We start from the raw sequence: 19293 nt of genomic DNA on the forward strand, positions 1-19293 counted from the left end.
TTACTGTGTTAAACAGTCTTTTGCAGTAAGAGTTCTTAGAGTCTTTAAATGTTAATGTTTACTGGGAATCCTCAAGAAGAGTTCAAAACCAGCAGCTCATCCTCCACACACTCCATTTTCCACCTAGCATCTTTAGGACCAGAAAACTTCAGCATTTACTTTAAGAAATAAGTGACTAAAAGAAAATGGTTGAAACAGTAAAAATATAAAAATATAAGACTCAATCCTCAGCAACATCATTCAGTAGCCGATGACCTGGAACAAATACAACTTAGTCTTTCTGGGTCTCTAGATTTTCCCTGACCCACGAGAATAAGACCTTCTCAACATATTCCACCAGTTTATGGTAAAATTGTATAGTAATAATGTTGTTGATGATAAACTCACATGAAAGAACCTGGAAAGTATCAAAGCCATCCAAAATGCAAGATATTTGGTAAGACTTGCTAAAGTGTTCCCAACTACTGAGGGTAGAAAGTCAGGGTCCCTTATGTGAAGAGCTCAGAAAGTGTATGAGGCACCAAAATGACAGCGTCAAGCAAGGAGATAGAAGGGAAGAAGATGCTTGCAGTATAGCAAAATAGAGACTGTGGGCCAGAAACATGCTGGGAAGCTGATTTCATTGCTGTCTGAGGTTTTTTGACCTCCCTAATTTGCAGAATGTTTGGTTGTCAAAATGAAGGAGTTGGAGGAGATAATCTCAAAGGTCACTTCCAGCTCCATGAGTCAATGAAATATTGAAATGGATAATCATAGATTACCTGCCAATTCCTCCCTCAGACACTTTTGGGCTGACACGTGCCTGGCTGGGTACTAGACACAGAGAAAAACAAACTGCTGTTTTTTACCTGTTGAGCTCTGAGAGAGCCTATTTCATTAGAAAATGGGACTGCCCATGCCTACTTCCTCAGTAGGAATCTCCTGTCCTTTATCCTCCCCTACTAAGATTAGAAAGGATGGCATTGATAAAGATGCATTGTATTCATAAACTGCTTTGTTAAATGGCAACTCTTTTGTACAACTACTGAAAAATAATAAATATGTTTCCCAAGTATTTTTATTGATCTACTGACTCAGTGGAGTCAGGTAGTTGATATGGAAATAGTATAGTATAGATCTGAGCAAGGAAAAAAGTGGTTCAATCTGGGAAACTACCCCTCTTAGAGACTGCCCAGAGATGCCCAGATAATGATAGTTGGCAGTCTGACAAACTAACTGAAATACTCTCTTAGAGAAGCAAGGTATTATCAGTGCAGAAAGAAGGGATAAGATTTCTTGAAAGGGAAATCCAAGCATCATGGAGGAACTAGTGGTAGAAATGAAAGCAGGAAGCCTGTTTATTCTGAGAGAACTCTATAACTGAGAAGATTGGGCATAAGGAGTTCATGACTGCCTCAAAATCACCCATGCAATCCTAGCTATTCAGGAGGATCGTGGTTTAAGGGTAACCTGAGTTAAAAGTTCACAAGATCCCATCTCAACCAACAGCAAGGTAAGATGGTATATTTCTTCCAGCCCAGAGATACTGGAGGTTGAGATCAGAAGGACTTGTTCCAGGTCAGCTTGGAGGAAAAATTCAGGAGGCAAGGGCTGAGTAATCAGTATTATAGTGCATGCCTCATCCAAGTTATAGTTAAAATGTAATAAGGGAATTACTGTTTAGGCCAGCCAAGCAAGATGCACGAGACTCTAAATAACCAGAAAGGTGGCTCAAGTGGTAGCAAACCTGCCTAGCAAGTAAGAAACCCTTAGTTCAAATCTTAGTACCACCAAAAGAAAAGAAAAGAAAAAAGGGCAAAGACATGGGAGGAGAGCCACTCCTCATGGTGAAGAACTGGCAATCATTAATCTATATAGTAGCAGAGAACTAGATAGACAAGGTATGGGTAAGATAAAAAGTCAAGGAAGACCACACACAGGCAAGACTCTTCTGAAAATGTGGGGCAAGGTGGAAGTGGGGGTAGGAAGTCTGGGTGGGAGTCCAGGCATGAAATGACTGGAACAGATTGAAGGACAGGGGCCTCAGGCTTCTGCTCAGGTAGCATTGTTTAAAAAAAAATACAATGGATGAAAATGCTAGGTCCGTTAAAAGTACACATTATAACAAGGCACTGGTATATTAGCTATTGATATATTAGATGTTAAAGTTCAGGAAGTGGGTTTTTTCTGAGAGAACTTTGTATAGCTGAGAAGATTGGGCACAATGAGTTCATGATTGCCTCAAATGATCGAGAAAATAATGGAATCCAATGGCAGTGGAAAGGGGATCTGTGGCTGTCATATTCAGATTGAATTGTTTTTTGTTTTTGTCAGTGGTGAGGCTTGAACTCTGGGCTTCGGTGCTGTCTCTGAGCTCTTCAGCTCAAGGAAAGCGCTCTACCACTTGAGCCACAGTGGCACTTCTGGTTTTCTAGTGGCTTATTGGAGATAAGAGTCCCATGGACTTTCCTGCCCTGGCTGGCTTTGAACTGTGATCCTCAGATCTCAGCCTCATTAGTAACTAGGATTACAGGCATGAGCCACCGGTGCCCGACTTCAGATTGAGTTTTGAATGAAGACAGAAAGTAAAGATGCCCTCTCTGTGTACATGTTGTTGACATGGGCAAGAGGAAGACTAGGAAAGAGTTGTGTGCAAAACAGAAAAGGCCCATTTGTACAGTTCGCATCTGAGAAAAAAAGCTTCCTATCACTGGGCTTTGAAGAGGCATTCAAAGTGTTCAGTCATTTTTTGAAATAGCATTCAGTATCTGTGCTTGAAAGGTTTCTCTCCTATCTACTTGACAAGATAGGAATATGGACTAAAATTATATTTGTTACCAAATTTCAGAACCATGGAATACTTAGGCTTCTGTCATCTTGCAAAAATCAAATGTGTAAGACAGCAAAGACTGTTAATATTGGCAAACATTTACTTAGATATTTTACATTTAAAATGTAAAATAATGTAATTATCTAGACAGGGTTTTACTCTGTGGCCCAGGTGGGCTTGAATTCAGTATCCTCTACTGCAACCTCTTGTGTGCTGCAATTGCAGGCATGTACCCCCAACATCCAGCTTAAAAGCATAGTTAAACCATTGCAACTAAAAGTTCCTTGCAAAAAAATTTAATATGTATGGTGTGTTCTTAACATAAGGGTATCCAGATCTGTTAATACCTGTATTCACAGGGAAATCAAAGACCCTGCCTAGAACAATCACTGAAGTTACTTTTAACAGTCATGACCTTTTTATCCCCTCCGCACCCCGCCCCAAAAGGATGTTATCAAGTAGACTGTGCAATAATAACTAAATGTGACATGCCTGTGTTACTATAAATAAATATAACACATTCTCCCAACCCATTTAATTACCATTCACATAAAGCAGTGCAATTAACAAAACTGTCTGAATTCTGAAAATGGGAAAAGCCCTACTGTCTCTCTTAGGTAGTTTTACAATCCTAACAATAGACTTAATGAAGCCTTTTAAAAGAAGGACAAATGCATTAAAATGATTGGGGCATATAAAAAGTCATTACATAGACCCTACTCTTCTCTGATGGACTAAATGCCTCATCACATACCCTAGAAGAAAGAAGAATAAAGAGAAGGCACAATATTCTGAATGAACATAATAGACCTAAGACAAACTAGCTCCATAAATCACCTAGGATAATACCCACATCACAAGTGCAACCAACATGTGCTTGGCTTGTCAGGAAAAGCAGGTCCTCAGGAGTGCTGCTTGTTGAGTATGAACTGACATATTGCAATGTCAATATGTTGGTGAAGGTAATATGCTGGTGAAGGTAAACATCAAGCTGATAGAACTTTGTCCCTCAGAAAACAGATTAAAGACACAAAGGAAAAGTCTTCCTCCTGGAGAGCCATCTAAGACATGCAACCCATTATATCCAGGAGTTTCAGCATATTGGTGCTGTGTGAAATTTAATCCTAGATGTTTTAAGCTTTCCTGCTACAAATGGAGACAGAACTGTTTGACTTGATTGTACAGGTATAAACTGCTAATGTACAAAAATACGTCTGGTTTGTATCTCCTGATCTTGTATGCTGTGACTTTCTGGTAGTTTTATACATGCATACATCTTTCCCAGTAGTTGTATACATTACCTAGGATTTGTCTGAATAAACTACCATAATTTTCTGTGAATAAAGCAACTAGCTTTATCTTCCTATCTAATCTTCATACCTTTTACTTCTTTTCCTTGTTATCTTCCCTTCCATTAAACAACTTGTTTTACCAGTAAGGAGTTCTCATAACTGCATTCTAGCTTGTTTCATGCAGGTTTTGGTTGGTGTAGAACCAGAAGAACTGTGGCCATGAGTGACTCACACCTGTAATCCTAGCTACTGAGGAGGCTGAGATCTGAGGATCACGGTTCAAAGCCAGCCTGGGCAAGGAAAGTCTGTGAGACTCTTACCTCGAATAAACCACTAGAAAACCAGAAGTGGCACTGTGGCTCAAACATAGAGTGCTCACCTTGAGCTGAAGAGCTGAAGGATAGTGCCCAAGCCCAGAGTTCAAGCCCCATGGCTGACCAAAAAAAAAAAAAAAAAAGTAAAAAAGAAAGGTGTTCATCTACCAAGTCATTCACAGAAAACAAGAGGCCTGATTCAGAATTTATAACTGATATTCTATGACTTAATTACTCATATCTCTCAAGATGCTAATATTTAAAAAGGAAATGTATAAAGCAATTTTGAATCTTTGTAATTTTGAGCTAAAAGGAGGTTTAGCATGTCTAGTCAATTTCCTAGGATCAGCTAAAGACCGAGGAAGACACTGCTATTCTGGGCAGTATATGAACTGAGAATACAGAAATTTGGATTTTAGCCATGAGTAGACCAAGAAGGGACTCAGCTTTTACTGGAGATCTAAATGACTGGGGATATCTCAGATACCCTGATATTCTGAGTTTTAGTCCAACTAATGGAATAACCTGAGTCCAAATGAACAGGGACCTCTTTTACTGAACCTTTGCTAAGGGTGTTCCTATACCTAAGCAGATTAACCAGAGTACCTAACCAATCTATAGGGGACTAGTACTGTTCAGAAATGAACTAGATCCTGCAATATATGAGAGACTAGGATTTCAAAGAATATCTCTGGTCCTGTTCATAACATGATCACCTCAATAGCATCAGTCTTGAAAAGTCAGCTTTATATCTGCCCTGGGGATCCTAGTGGGTTTGTACCTTGCTCTTTTTTTTTGGTGGGGGGTGGGAGGGGGAGGAGGGTGGGGGAACTCGGTTGTAGGGCTTGGACTCTGGACCTGGGCACTGTCCCTCAGCTCTTCAGCCCAAGCCTAGTGCGCTACCACTTGGGCCATAGCACCACTTCCGGCTTTTTTTTTCTGCTTATGTGGTGCTGAGGAATCGAATCCAGGGCCTCATGCAAGGCAAGCGCTCTACCACTGAGCCACCTTCCCAGCACCCTGTACCTTTCTCTTGAAAGAATTTAGCAGAGCCAAAAAATCACCAACCTATTTCACAATCACACATTCTCTCCCACCAGTAGACAAGGGAAGTTAACACATACCTTCAAATTAACAAGCACAGGGCTGGGAAAGTGGCTCAGTGGTAGAGCACTTGCCTTGTATACATGAGGCACTGGGTTCCATTCCTCAGCACTACATAAGCAGAAAAAGCCAGAAGTGGCGCTGTGGCTCAAGTGGTAGAGTGCTAGCCTTGAGCTGAAGAGCTGAGGAACAGTGCCCAGGCCCAGAGTTCAAGCCCCACAATCGGCAAAAAAAACCATCAAAAAAACCCCAAATTAACAAGCATATTTCTGTATGTTCAAATATACACAAATATTTGAACAGCTGCAATTCTAGGGCTTTCAGGGAGTCCAGTTCTTCAAATTTCTCCTCTTGTTACAAAGCCTAAGCTTTCTTACTCATCCATCACTTCTCTAAAATTAACAGCAGTTGTCACAGCTAAAACAGAAGTTCTGTTTTACTGAGTATTTACTAAGATCAGAACTTAGCTACAACTGGACAAAATAGAAACCAGACAATAAAAGGACAGTACTCCTGTCTATGGGTGTGGATTGGGTGAGGCTAGTTTCGCCAGAGAATAGGAAGTAGGGAAGAGTAGGAACCACAAACCACACTGGGGGCCTTAGGAATATGATGTCAGTTGAATGGCAGTAGCTATATGGGGGTGGATAAAACATCTAGCTCTTGAGACCATCTACTTCAGTTAAGTAGCTTGCCAAGGTCAAACTGCTGGTAATGATAGAGTGGCAATTTGAATCCAGACTGGTCTCTCTAAACTCTGTTCTTTTAATTAATTTTATTATGAAAGTTATATAACCCCATTAACAAACATAGAAAAGGAAATCCCATAATCTCCTAAACCAGATACAATGTTAACATTTTGGTGTGGTTTTTGCAGGTTTTTCCCACATGGGCATTTTGCCTTCAGAGTTAAACTCATTTCACAAATGATTTGGTACCTTGCTTTCTTCCTATTTAACATCCTACACATTTGTCCAACTTACTTAGTACTTTTGATAATCATCATTTACTAATACATAAATAGTCCATGAAGCATCTCAGTTTACAAAATAAAACTTCAATTGGTGGTCTCTGAAGTTCTTTTTTTTTTTACTTTCAGACCACCATACAACTTCTACAAATATATACTCTTACCATTGAAAGCTTCAAATAGACAATATTAGTAACAACTAGTAAAAACCCATGATCAAGACACCCTGAGAATTTCACTGTCAGTGGTTTATCCATCCTAGAATCAAATAAATCTGGTGAATGCTACTAATGAAGAGTGATCCAAAAGTACAAAGTTAAAATAAGCTGTACTTCTGAGCCTATGGAGGACATGGACTTTTTTTTTTTTTAATGGTTTAATGGTCTACCTTCAGTTTCATATGATTAGCAACAACAGAAATTTCATCTTACTAAAATCTGTATTTGGAAGTTTGGAAATTCTTTCAAACACATCCCATCAGTTTTACATATAAGAGTGGTCAGAATCTGCAAAAAAATTGCTTATCAAGGATGGTGGTATATTTCGAAGTAAATAATGTGATTCAAATGACATACATCCATTTTTCTCAGGTATTGCTAGGAAATAAAGGAGACAACAACAACAAACATCAAATACAAGTTTGCTAAATGAGTAAGATACAAAGCACTGCCATCAGAAGAATCTCCTATGTTTGGAGGAAAATAATCGCCAAAATATTTGTATGTCTCTGAGGCTGTTTTGAAAGTTTCAATAGAATCCAAGCCACTATTAGTTTGATATGGAAATAGCACGGTTCAATACCTGGCAGCATCCACAGACATGTAAGTGAAATTGGGTGAAAATAAAGAGAAGTAGGTATTTCCATTCCTACCAAGATGGAATCTGCTCCATCATAACAATATGGCTCCAGTTCATACAAAATAGCTTTTCACTAGTAACACATGCATATGCATATGCATGCATACATACACACACAAACACACACACCTGAGGTAATCAAAACTTAATAGTAAGTTATTTCATAAAAGAAATTTATACAGGAAAATAAGGAAATGACAAACAGAAAATTCAACAGTTCTGAAGGAGAGAGGTACTGCTGGTGGGGAAGGATACTTGTGGTATTTCAAGATACTTGTGGTATTTCAGTTCTTATGCTGAAGGATGGGAATTGGGACATTTTATTTCTCTTTCTTTCTCTTGTGCACAGAGTAGATACCTGTGTGTAGGTATGGGATCCCGTGTATACATATAGTCCCTTATATGAATATTGATTTCTTTGTATGCATAACACTCAGAGCCTTGGACTTAACTCACTACCTCTTTCCCACAACTTTGAACTTCTGCAGAACCTTGGTCTCAGACCTTTGTCTTAGATTGGCTGCATGTTCCTTACCTTGACTTCGTCCTCCAATAAAAATTATTGCTTGATGTCCTCTGCTCTCTTCAAGGACTCACCTGTAGTTTTATTCAGGTCACCACTGATGGGAAATAAATGGTGACTTTACAAAGTCACAAGGTGATTCTAATCTTGCTGAAATCTCACTGGAGGCAGGACTGCCCATTTCTAATCTGTCTACTCAGAGTAACTGCGTTTTGCTGAGTTCTACCAAAGAGCTGAAAGTACAGCACAGGCTGGGGTCTCCCAAATGCAGCCAGCTCCAAGTCACCTACTGCTCACAAGAAAACGGTCATGTTTATGCATTGCATCCTTTCTGCCCTCTCCCCTCTCTGGGTAGTACCCTTCATTACTGATGTTCACAAACCACCCTTTCTTCATTTCGACAGAAATCCGTCACTCATTGTCTCAGATTTGAAATGAATTACAGAATGGGGATTCATGGGTTAAATATCAGATGTAATGATGGCTGCCTACAATTTACTCACAAACAGGTTCCAACACTCGCTGACTTGGGCTGAACCTTCCTAATACAGAACAACCAAACGTCTAACAGAAACAAGTACTTTTTTTTTTTAACAAGTGCTTTTTCTTTAGCTGACATATTTTGCTATGCTTGGTCCAAATTGGTCATTTCTGAAGCTTTTGTCATTTTTCTTGAAATACCATTACACCGAAGACATAGAATCTTAAGAATATTTTCTTCTCACTGTAAAAGCAGAGTAATTTTAAAAGTATTGCATTGACCCATAACTAATAGTGATTAATGGTAAATCTTAGAGACTGTACAAAAATATGCCAACTGTCAGATATTTTTGTTTTACCAGTTGATGAAATATATATGAAAAAAGCACTCCTAAAATTTCATCCATGAAGCTTCCCCACTTAAAACCTTATAATGCGTCATCAATACAATTGTCAAACCATTTGCAATATCTCAGAACTGTTCAATTCTTTTCCTACTATCAAATTTATTTTTCTGCAATAACTAGTACCTGAATGCATATCAAGCTTTTTCAAAAGAGGGAGGAAATGTGGGACTTTCCCCCCTTCATATGACAACAGTATAATAGGCACAATGGCAGTTAATTTATATTTTTAAATTACTGTTTTCCCAAGTCTAGACCGACTTTTTAGGATATTCTTTTAAAGATTAAAAAAATCTTCCCCATATCTTTTTGTTTGTTTATTTTAAATTACTGCAGCATTGACTCTTGACATACAACAGAAAAAAGTAATGTGGAAAAGATCCCTTCCCTCCAGCCTATTTTTCTACCAAACCATGAATCTATCCACTTCAAAATTAGAAATTATCCAGTCCCTGGTCAGTACTGCCAAGGGAAAAGGGATAACTGATAGGAGCTGGTAAATTTTACCCTTTTCTGAACTCACTGGCTCTTCTTTACCCACTCCTATGTGGGACTTCCTGTGTCAATTTCACAGCACCCTATTCCCTCTTCATGGGCACTCTTGAGTGTCAAAATATTTAGAGGTCCAATGTGCTATTTCTATAATATATACAACGTGTATATATTATAGTCAGGGCAATTTGTATATCTACCACCTCAAACATTCACCATAGCCAAGATGTGTAATGAACTTCAATGTTTGTGTATGGATAAAGAAAATGTGGTCATTCACACAGTGGATCGGATATGAGTCCGCTGGAATGAAATTCTGTCATTCATGTTCACATGGATAGAACGAGAAGTCATTATGTTAAGTGAAATAAGCCATCCTCCAATGCCTATCAATTTTACACATGATAGCTGTTTGCTTTGTCCTCAGCCTATATTGCACAGCTCCACAGTGCCACAGCCTCCAGATGCACACACACTCCTTGCCAAATCAAACTGCCTCATGTTCAACTCTGAAATGGTATCATTTTTTTAGCAGTTTTATTTGGAGGGACTATGAAAACAAATTGTTGGGTTTTTTTCCCTTCTGTTAACATAAAATACACACAAGCTTCTCTTTTCTTTTCAGCAATGGCATCCTTTGCACCTTAATGAACATCTCTACCTCTTTGGAGAAGCTGTGTTCACCTAACATTGAGGATGCTTTCACAGACTACACAAACCCACAAAGGAGGACGTCTTTATAGAGGTGAACCCTAGGAAACGAAGGTCAGTATTTCATAACTCAACAAAGAATCTCAACCTATCCTCTTAAAAAAATAGTCACACAAGCCGGGCGCTGGTGGCTCACGCCTGTAATCCTAGCTACTCAGGAGGCTGAGATCTGAGGATCGCGGTTCAAAGCCAGCCCGGGCAGGAGAGACCGTGAGACTCCTATCTCCAATAAAACCACCAGAAAACCGGAAGTGGCGCTGTAGCTCAAGTGGTAGAGCGCTTGCCTTGAGCTGAAGAGCTGAGGGACAGCGCCCAGGCCCAGAGTTCAAGCCCCACGACCGACAAAAAAAAAAAAAAGTCACACAATTATCTAATACTTGGGTATGTCACAATTAGTAGGGCTCAGAACTGAAACCTATTGGCAACAATGAGGGCATCCAGGTGTATCTTCTTTAGCGCAGTTGCTGACAAGCACCCTACCAACTTTTTCTTCCCATTGTCACTGCCTTCACCTCAGAGCCTGTCACAGGACCATTAGAAAGATACATCACAGAGGCAGAACACCTTCTTAGAGATCTCTGAATATTTTTTTTATTTTATTTTTTGTCTGACATGGGGCTTGAACTCTGGACCTGGACACTGTCCCTCAGCTCTTCAACTCAAGGCTAGCGCTCTACCCTTTGAGCCACAGCACCACTTCCCGAGATCTCTGAATATTTGTATTTTGCTTTTCTTTGCCATTTCTTTTTAGTACAGGCCTGCAGCTATCAGAATTAGGAAGAAAGGAATGAATTCTCCCTAGAGCTTCTGGAGATAGTGTGGCCCTGAGACCTTGATTTTGGACTTCTGATCTCTACAATTATGAGAAAATAAATCTCTGTTGTTTCAAGCCACTAGGCTTGTGGAAGTACTCAGGTTTGAACTCAGGGCCCTGAACTTGCACTGAACTTGAGCCATTCCATCAATAAGCTTGTGGTAATTTATGGTAAGTTATGGCAGCCACAGGAAATTAAACAGAAGTTTTCTGCTTAAGAAAAATTTGTGGGTTAAAAGTGGGCAAAAATAAACCTTCTTTAAGGGAAAAGCTTATTGTTATGGTCTAGGCCATTCCAGCCTCAGAACAAATACAGCTCTGTTTTTAAAAGTGTTTGGGGGCAGTGGCAAAGACATCTTTTAAGCCCTTCTTCATATATACTTTATTAAGAATCTTTCCTTCACATGTGATTTGGGCAGACAATAATACTATGCAAGGCAGGCAACAAATTGATGCTGACCTCTACCCACTAGTCCTGGCTACAATAGAACAAATTATACAGTAACTTACAGCAACAAGGTAAAGCTCTCATAGAAAACAAATGGTACAAAGAAAGCAAAGACGCATCTTGTTCTCTACTGTTCTCCCACTCACTCCTGGCAACATCCAACTACTATCTTCTCAAATGATGAATGCTACTGAGATGATGAATGTAATAAAATAGTCCCTGGATCTAGGAACCAGCAGAAGAAAGAGTGTCCCACAGGCTCTCCCTTACCTACTGCCTGCAGAATGGAAGATATTCTCACATTGTCACTGGGGACTACCCTGCAGGTCCAGATCAGGTTTAAAGACATTATTTCCTTTTAGGGTTTCTAGTTGCTTTTTGGCCCAAAAAAAATCATAACTGCATTTAAAAATCACAAACAAGACCGTAAAAACCTTTTAAATTCAAAACTACACACACACACACACACAAATTGCCAGTTAAGCTACACAAAACTAATAATGAGTCATTTGTTTTCTGCTCTACTGTGAACGTCAGTGTGTCAATCGAGTAGAAAGAAAAGGGTGTGCCAAATGCTGGAAGCAGTTGAACCTGCCTATCATCCTAGGTACTGGGGAAGTATAAATAAGAGGTCCACAGTCCAAGGCCAATTAGGCAAAAGCATAAGACTCTATTCAAAAAATAACAAAAGCAAAAGCCCTAGTGGTAGATTTACCAGCCTAGCAAATGGGAGGTTATGAGTTCAAACTCTGGCCCTATCAAAATGAAAGGAAAATTATGGAAATATTAGTCCTTGTATTGAGCTTGTATTGAGCTTCATTTTTCTCACAAGCAAAATACCACAACTGCACAAGAAAATACATGGCCTAGAACACTGGTTAAAATAAAATGTTCTGGCATTTATAAGATTATCTCTTTGTTGCTTTGTATGTCCCTCCCCCACAGTATAACCCCTGCTTTCACTATATTTGATGTCGGTATAATTTGTGGAGGAGAAGGGGAAAAACAAGTCGTTTAAGGATACAGGTGGACTCGTTTCAACAATGAGAAGTACAAGTTGTCATGTCGAAAACAAACTTTACAACTTTGGTGGGGGGGATTGGGTGGGTGTGTGGGAGGGGGGAGGCTGGGAAGGGATGTGAAGGGTAAACAAAGGAAGAGGCTGCAATGCTTAATAAGAAATGTACTCATTATCTTGCCCATGTAATTGTAACCCCTCTGTACAGTATGTTCACAATAAAAAAAAAATTAAAATGTTCTGTATCCAGGATTAAATCACCCACTCCAATCTTTCACCAATTCACAACAGTAACATTTTAATGTGCAGCTCTTCCAACTCTCATCAATATCTGCTTAAACGTAGAATGTCTAGAAAAAGGGATCATTTATTATCTTGGAAAATTTGAGTTGATATTTTGTTTTTAGATGGCAGCACTTTTACAACCCAGGTATGTGGAGCACATGGGCAGCAAAGATGGCGCTGGGAGGGGGTTCAGCGGGCAGAGCCTAATTTACTGTAGAGCACATGGGCAGCCAAGATGGCGCTGGGAGAGAGTAGAGTGGGCAGAGGCCAATTGATCTTCCGATCAATGCCTAACCAGCCAGTGAAGGCTCAGGTGCATGATAGGGTGTGACCTTGACAGTGATTGGTTCCTCTTCCTCCCCTGCCATGCCACCCGCCCTTTTTTGTTTTTAAAAGGGTCTGCTCTCTGTTAATAAACGAGTTTTCTACCTGCTGGATTTGTCTCCCCGCTGTGTCTGATTGTCTCCCGGGCTGAGGGAGACTGGGAACGGGCGAGCGCCTCCTCGGACCCCATCCGTCTTTCATGGGACAGACGAAGACCCAACACAGATATTTATATATATATAAAAAAGGTTGGTCAGCTATTATAGGTGATGCATAACAACTACTTTTGGGTCTAGGACTTGCCTCCAAGTTAGAACTCTAGGAATATTCCTTCTTCCTAAACTTACTGTTTTCTCTAAGGCAAAAGTCATTCTATGTCTCTAACCAATGATCACTAGGAAAGTGGGCTGTGTGAAATGTGACCTTCACTGATGCAGAGACTGAGTCCCCCTATGCCCCATTCCCCAACAGACTAGATGGCGGCATGGCTTTGTATAATCAGTGGGACAGACGGTTCCAAACACATGCCTGGTGAGGCTAGGGAGAAGTCTCACTTGCACACAAGAGCTGTCCTCTCCAGTTTCTACTTACTGGGAAGCACCATAGCATGAGGTTTCTTTACCTTGTCCCTTGTCTCCATTCATCTACTTCCTCAGAAAGCAAGGAGCTGTGCGTAGGGTACTCTTCTGTTCTCCTCTTTCCTCTATTTCCTGCCTCCCTAGAGCAACCAACACAGTACATCCCCTCAAACACCCCCAATCCCATTTGCACTGGTGACACATACTTGTAAGACTCTACAATTAGCACTTTGAAGTCTTTGGACACCCCCTATAAGCAATGCTGACCTGCTGAACCCAGGAAATCCTGTTTCCCTGCTAAAGAAAAAAGCTTGCATGAATTTGTTTTTTCACCTCTTGCCCAGTTATAAGGAAATTTCATACACATGTCTGTATCTGAAATCAAGATATAGCCTCAAATTTCACTCTCAATTGTTTAAAAGAAGATTTCACTGCCCCCCTCCATACTATTTCTACAATAAAAATTAAGGTTTTTTTTTTTTATCATATCTCTTGGGACTTAAGAAAGACTAAAACCAAAAAGTATTGAAAAATAAAGTAACTACCACGTGTGGTCTATATCTACAGAAGAACACATGCCAAAGGATTCACTGAAAGAAAAAGTAAATAATTCTAAAATAGAAGCTTATTTTTCCTATTTACTTTTCTTTTTGAATATCTTCTTGTGTGTATGTGTTTTGGAAGGCCTGTAGTATTTGTGGCCTCAATGAAGCTGTCAAACAATTGGAATATTAATACAGGAATTCTTGGTCTCTCTAAAACTGCAGTAATGACAGGGGTCTCTCATAGTAGGTGCTGAAATTCTTTTTTTTACTTTTTTATTATTATGAAAATAAGATACAGAGGGGTTACAATAGATAGTGAGTATGAAATTCTTTTAAACACACCAAACAAAGGCTCTCAGGATGTGTGGAAATCAAACCTCTGCTTAGAGAGTAGTACCAAAGTAGGCGTTATTTTAATTAAATCAATTTAAATTTCTAAACAGGGTAACTCAAATAGTGTTAGCTTACTACATAAAAACCTTATATTTTTGTTCTAATATAATCTCATTAAATATCCTTCCAAATTTAGATGCATATGGATTTCACTTTTAGAAGATATAGCTTATACATTTAAAAGTGACTTATGAAAACCACATTCAGAATTGTGTCCCTGAAGAATTCTAGACTATTCTGTGTTTAAAAAAAAAAGAGTAATGTTGAGTTGAGTGTTGATGGCTCACACCTATAATCCTAACTACTCAGGAGGCTGAGATTTGAGGATTGTGGTTCAAAACCAGCCTGGGCAGGGAAGTCCATGAGACTCTTCTCTCCAATTAACCACCAAAAAGCTGGAAGTGGAGTTGTGGCTCAAGTGATAGAGTGCTAGCCTTGAGCAAAAAAAGCTCAGGGACAGCTCCCAAGCCCAAAGACTGGCACCAAAAAATATAAATTAATAAAATTGTTTTAATATTTCCTTTGTACTTTGAAAGCTTCTTCTTTTATTTTTTGGGCTCCTTTTGCTTGCCTGAATTACGTCATTCTTAAGAGTTATCCATCTGTTCGATTGAAACTTTGTATTGTTAGAGAACACCAAGAAATGAATGTCTTATTGCCATATAATTCTGTGATTTCTACTGATAAAATACCTAGATGGAGAAGATAAACCATGTTTTTTGGAGTATACAAAATGATTTTTTTTCCACTTTGCCAACTTACCAAAATGGTTTTCTTTGGTTCTTATTATCCATCAAAATTTGGGAATGTGCCATCATTCATTCATGTCAGCAGACATTTTTAGAGGGCTTATTATGAGCCAGGCATAAGCCCTAGCCAACATATGGATTTGACCCAAGAAAACTTACAGTTCAATAGGGAACACAGCTATTTGGCAGATTCTGTACCAAAAACTATACAGATACTATAATAGCTTTGAAGAAAACACACAGTGACTTAGTAACTCCATTTAGACTAAGGAGCTAGGGAAATGACAAGAAAGATCTCCCTGGGAAATGGCAATACTCTTTTATTACATACTCATAGAAGATTTTAGAATTAGGCACACAAAAGATGGTCTCAAATATTCCAAGGCAAAGTGAGGTATAGGAAAGAGAAGGGTCTGGAACTAGACAGATCTGATTAGATTCCCTGTTATAACTGTAGTGCCTACAGCAGCTCATGTTGAGGGCTATGGTCAACCCATAGGACTGTGGAATTAGTCTCTGTGAAAAATACACAAAGCACTCACTTCATAGTAATTGCTCAATAAACTATAGCTAGCAAGTAACTCAGAATCGATACTGATTTATGTCTGAGCTTTGACATCTCAGAATAAAGATTATTTTCATTTAGACTTTGGTCTTGACAGAAATGATCACTGAAAAAGAAGAAACTCCAAAAATCTATTCTAAACACAAATGCTAATGGTGTCCATGATTTTCTCTAGTCAGGTGGCCATCAGGTATCATTTATTTATACAATGTTGGCACTTATATAATAGATTTTCTTGACAGATACATAAACACAGGCAAAAAGAAGAGTTGTTAGATTGTGCCCAATAGCTTTTTATCCACATTAGGAAAGAAATATGCATTAAGGCTTTGGAAAGGTAAACTCCTTTAAGGCAGGTAAGTGTTTTTCATGTCATTAACTGTTTGACTGAGAGGACACTGGCAAAGCCTTTTAGAGGAAGCTTAAATTCACTCTGCAGCTCAAGAAGTATTTCCCACTCCTTATTTAGCTTTCCTTATCCTTTTTCCAGTACTTGCAAATACTGGCAGGACAGGGCAAGTGACACTTGTTCACTCCTTTATTGGAAACTCACTGCTGCCTCGAGGTACAGCTGGAGAAGCCTCATCTTCCAGAAACTCCCCATTCTCCACTAATCTTACTGAGCATGCCATCCAATGACCACATTAGTGGTGAATAACCCTTTTCCTACTTTAGTAGAAGGCCCAATGTTTCAGATACCATACTTATTCAACTTCTATGCCTCCATTAGAAAGAATGACATTGTCATGTTTGTTAGGAAATAGAAAGACTTGGAAAAAATTATATTAAGTGAAGTAAGCCAGGCCCAAAGAAATATAGGTCCCATGGTTTTCCTTATTTGCAATAACTAGTATATGTCTGAGACAAGCAGAAAAGGTCAGATAAGATGATGTTAGGTGAAATGAACCCCAAGATAAGGACTCAAATTGTTTTTCCTTGTTGCTATTGTTTCTAACATACTTATAAGATGATTTTGTTGTTGCTTTGTATGTCCCTCCCCCATGGTATAACCCCTGTTATCACTGTATTTGATGTTGGTATAATTTGTGGAGGGAAAGGGAAAAAAACCAATTGTTTAAATAGGGATACAGGTGGACCATTGTAACAATGAGATGTACAAATCGTTATGTCGAAAAACAAACTTTACAACTTTGGCCGGAGTGGGCAGGGGGTGGTGCGGGAGAATGTGGGGAAGATGGGAAGGGATGGGAAGGGGAGACAAAGAAGGAGGCAACAATGCTTGATAAGAAATGTACTCATTACCTTGCCCATGTAATTGTAACCCCTCTGTACAATATTTTCACAATTTAAAAAAAACTAAGTTGAATAAACTAACAATGGCAACCAGAATGGGAGAATGTCTCATGTATTCAAATTTTAAAAAATATTGATAATAATGATTTAGTGGCAGCCTCAGAAAAGTGAGAGAACTGAGGACTAGTTCTCAGAACTGGGCAATATGGTTAGGCAGGAAAGAACCTGATGACCAATGAGATCTGCATAAATTCAGCCTATCATTGGGGAATCTGAAGCACATGGGAGATGAGGGAATACCCAGCAACGTTAGTGAAAACAAGAATGAATCCATGACTCCTTCACATGGTCACATATTCCCTCCATCAAAGAATTTTTTTTTTCATCTTCCATCCCTGTCTAAGCTTCTGAAGCCACTTCTGCAAGTGGCATTGTAATTACCTGAGTAGTGTAACAGGTGCTTAAACTACTTATGCTCAAAAACACTGACTTCGTACATGGGCCTCCAAATTAACTGAAAGCAGGATCAAAGCTAGGCATCCCTGCCTCCATTTTGTAGCTATGTCTTTTGCCCTGAGTCACTGTCTCCCACAGTCACTTTATAACCATCTTGGAACCTAGGAAACAGCTGACAGAAGGGCAGACCATTTATCAGGCATCAGTAACTATTACTGTAACAAAGTCCCCCTGATCAATCCTGAGACAATGGACTATCAGATTATCTACCACCACCCCAACTTGGAACACACCTCTAACTAGGACTGTTTTGCATAGCTTTTTCCTCTTCCCTCAGTTCTTTGTCTATTTAAAGCTGTCACTCATAACTGTTTTCTGAAAGCAGCTGAAGATATACAGAAGTGCTATCTTCCTATGGAATTCCCATGTAATAAATCTGTTTCTGCCTTTTACCACGTCTCTTTCACCATGCCCTCCCCTAGCCAAGGAGACACTACAATCTTTGTTCTTTCTTTTGGCTTACCACTAGGAACCTGGCACTCCTCTGCTCCGCAAAATGGGAATTTAACTTAACTCCCAATAATCAAGGGGCATAAAGGGGTGAATGGGCGGTCTTGACAGAGGAACTCCTGGAGTTGGGGGCCTGGGTCCTAAAACTCCAGTTTTAGTACTTGTTTATTGCATCCATTTTTTCCTCAATAGAGTCCAGCATGTAATGCCCAATGGGCACCAAAAATCTTAAGTGAATGAATGAATGACCTTTTATATACAGTGGCCACAACTGGAAGGTAAAACTTTGCAAAAGTATGCAATAGACAAGTAAGAATAGAGGGAAAGTAATTATGACTGGAATAACAGGGAGGGCCTTTGACCAGTCTAAACACAGAGCACTGTCCACCCCCACTGGCCTGAAAGCTCATCAACCCTGGGGGAGACAGGACTTGTAATTAAAACATATGTTTCCATAACTGATCAACTTGATGTGAACTAGGATTTTTTTTTAATTTCATAATCCAATTTTACTTCTCTTTTAGAAACCTATAGACTTAATCTTAATCCCAAATTGAAAGTAGATGTTGTTTAGGGTTTAAATGGGAAATGATTCTTTTTTAAATTTTATTGTAAAGGTGCTATACAAAGAGAGGGGTTACAGTTATGTAAGTAAGGTAATGAGTACATTTCTTTTCAGTGTTACCCCCTCCCTCATTGGGAAATGATTCTTCATTTACAAGGCACATGCCTTTGATACAAAACTTGTTTACTTACTTTTTCCACGTCTAGATCATCATCCTGCTTCTTCAAAAACTGTAGAAGAAAAAAAAATAATGAGACATCAAAAGAGTATCAAGCAGTCGTTGCCTGAAAACCACCCACAAGAAACCATCAGAGAATTTCCATACATTACAATTTGCCCACAGATTTTCTCACATTCACACAATTGTCACAAAGCCACGCTTGCCACAACCACCTGCCTCAAACTGTAAAGACCTGGCCCTGTATCACCAAAGGAAGCCAACGTGAAACTTTAACTTTATGGAGCCAGAAAAAATAAGGATAGAAATCTTTTTTTTGGGGGGGTGGGGAGTCAGGTCGTGGGGCCTGAACTCTGGGCCTGGGTGCTGTCCCTCAGCTCTTCAGCTCAAGGCTGGCACTCTACAACTTGAGCCACAGCGCCACTTCCGGCTTTTTTTCCTTCTTATGTGGTGCTGAGGAATCGAACCCAGGGCCTCATGCACGCAAGGCAAGCACTCTACCACTAAAACACCTTCCCAGCCCAGGATAGAAATCTTGAGTACACACACACACACACACACACACACACACACACACACACACACACACACACACACACACACACAAACACACACCTTCTTCCAGGTCTTTACGTAAGTTATCCACAGTCAAGA

At 39.5% G+C, this 19293-nt stretch overlaps 1 protein-coding gene across 2 annotated transcripts in view; it reads right to left on the reverse strand.

Moving 5' to 3' along the window:
• Fyn (FYN proto-oncogene, Src family tyrosine kinase) overlaps positions 1-18691 on the reverse strand; it is a 175719-nt gene extending 157028 nt beyond the window's left edge. For both annotated transcript variants that reach the window (XM_042680571.1, XM_042680415.1), the window contains exon 1: positions 18649-18691. The gene's annotated coding sequence lies outside the window, so the exon portion shown is untranslated. The remainder of the gene's footprint in view (positions 1-18648) is intronic.
• Between the last annotated feature and the right edge of the window lie 602 nt (positions 18692-19293).

Source organism: Dipodomys spectabilis, unplaced genomic scaffold, assembly GCF_019054845.1.
Source record: "Dipodomys spectabilis isolate Male_0828 unplaced genomic scaffold, ASM1905484v1 ptg000001l, whole genome shotgun sequence".
Classification (NCBI taxonomy): Eukaryota; Metazoa; Chordata; class Mammalia; order Rodentia; family Heteromyidae; genus Dipodomys; species Dipodomys spectabilis.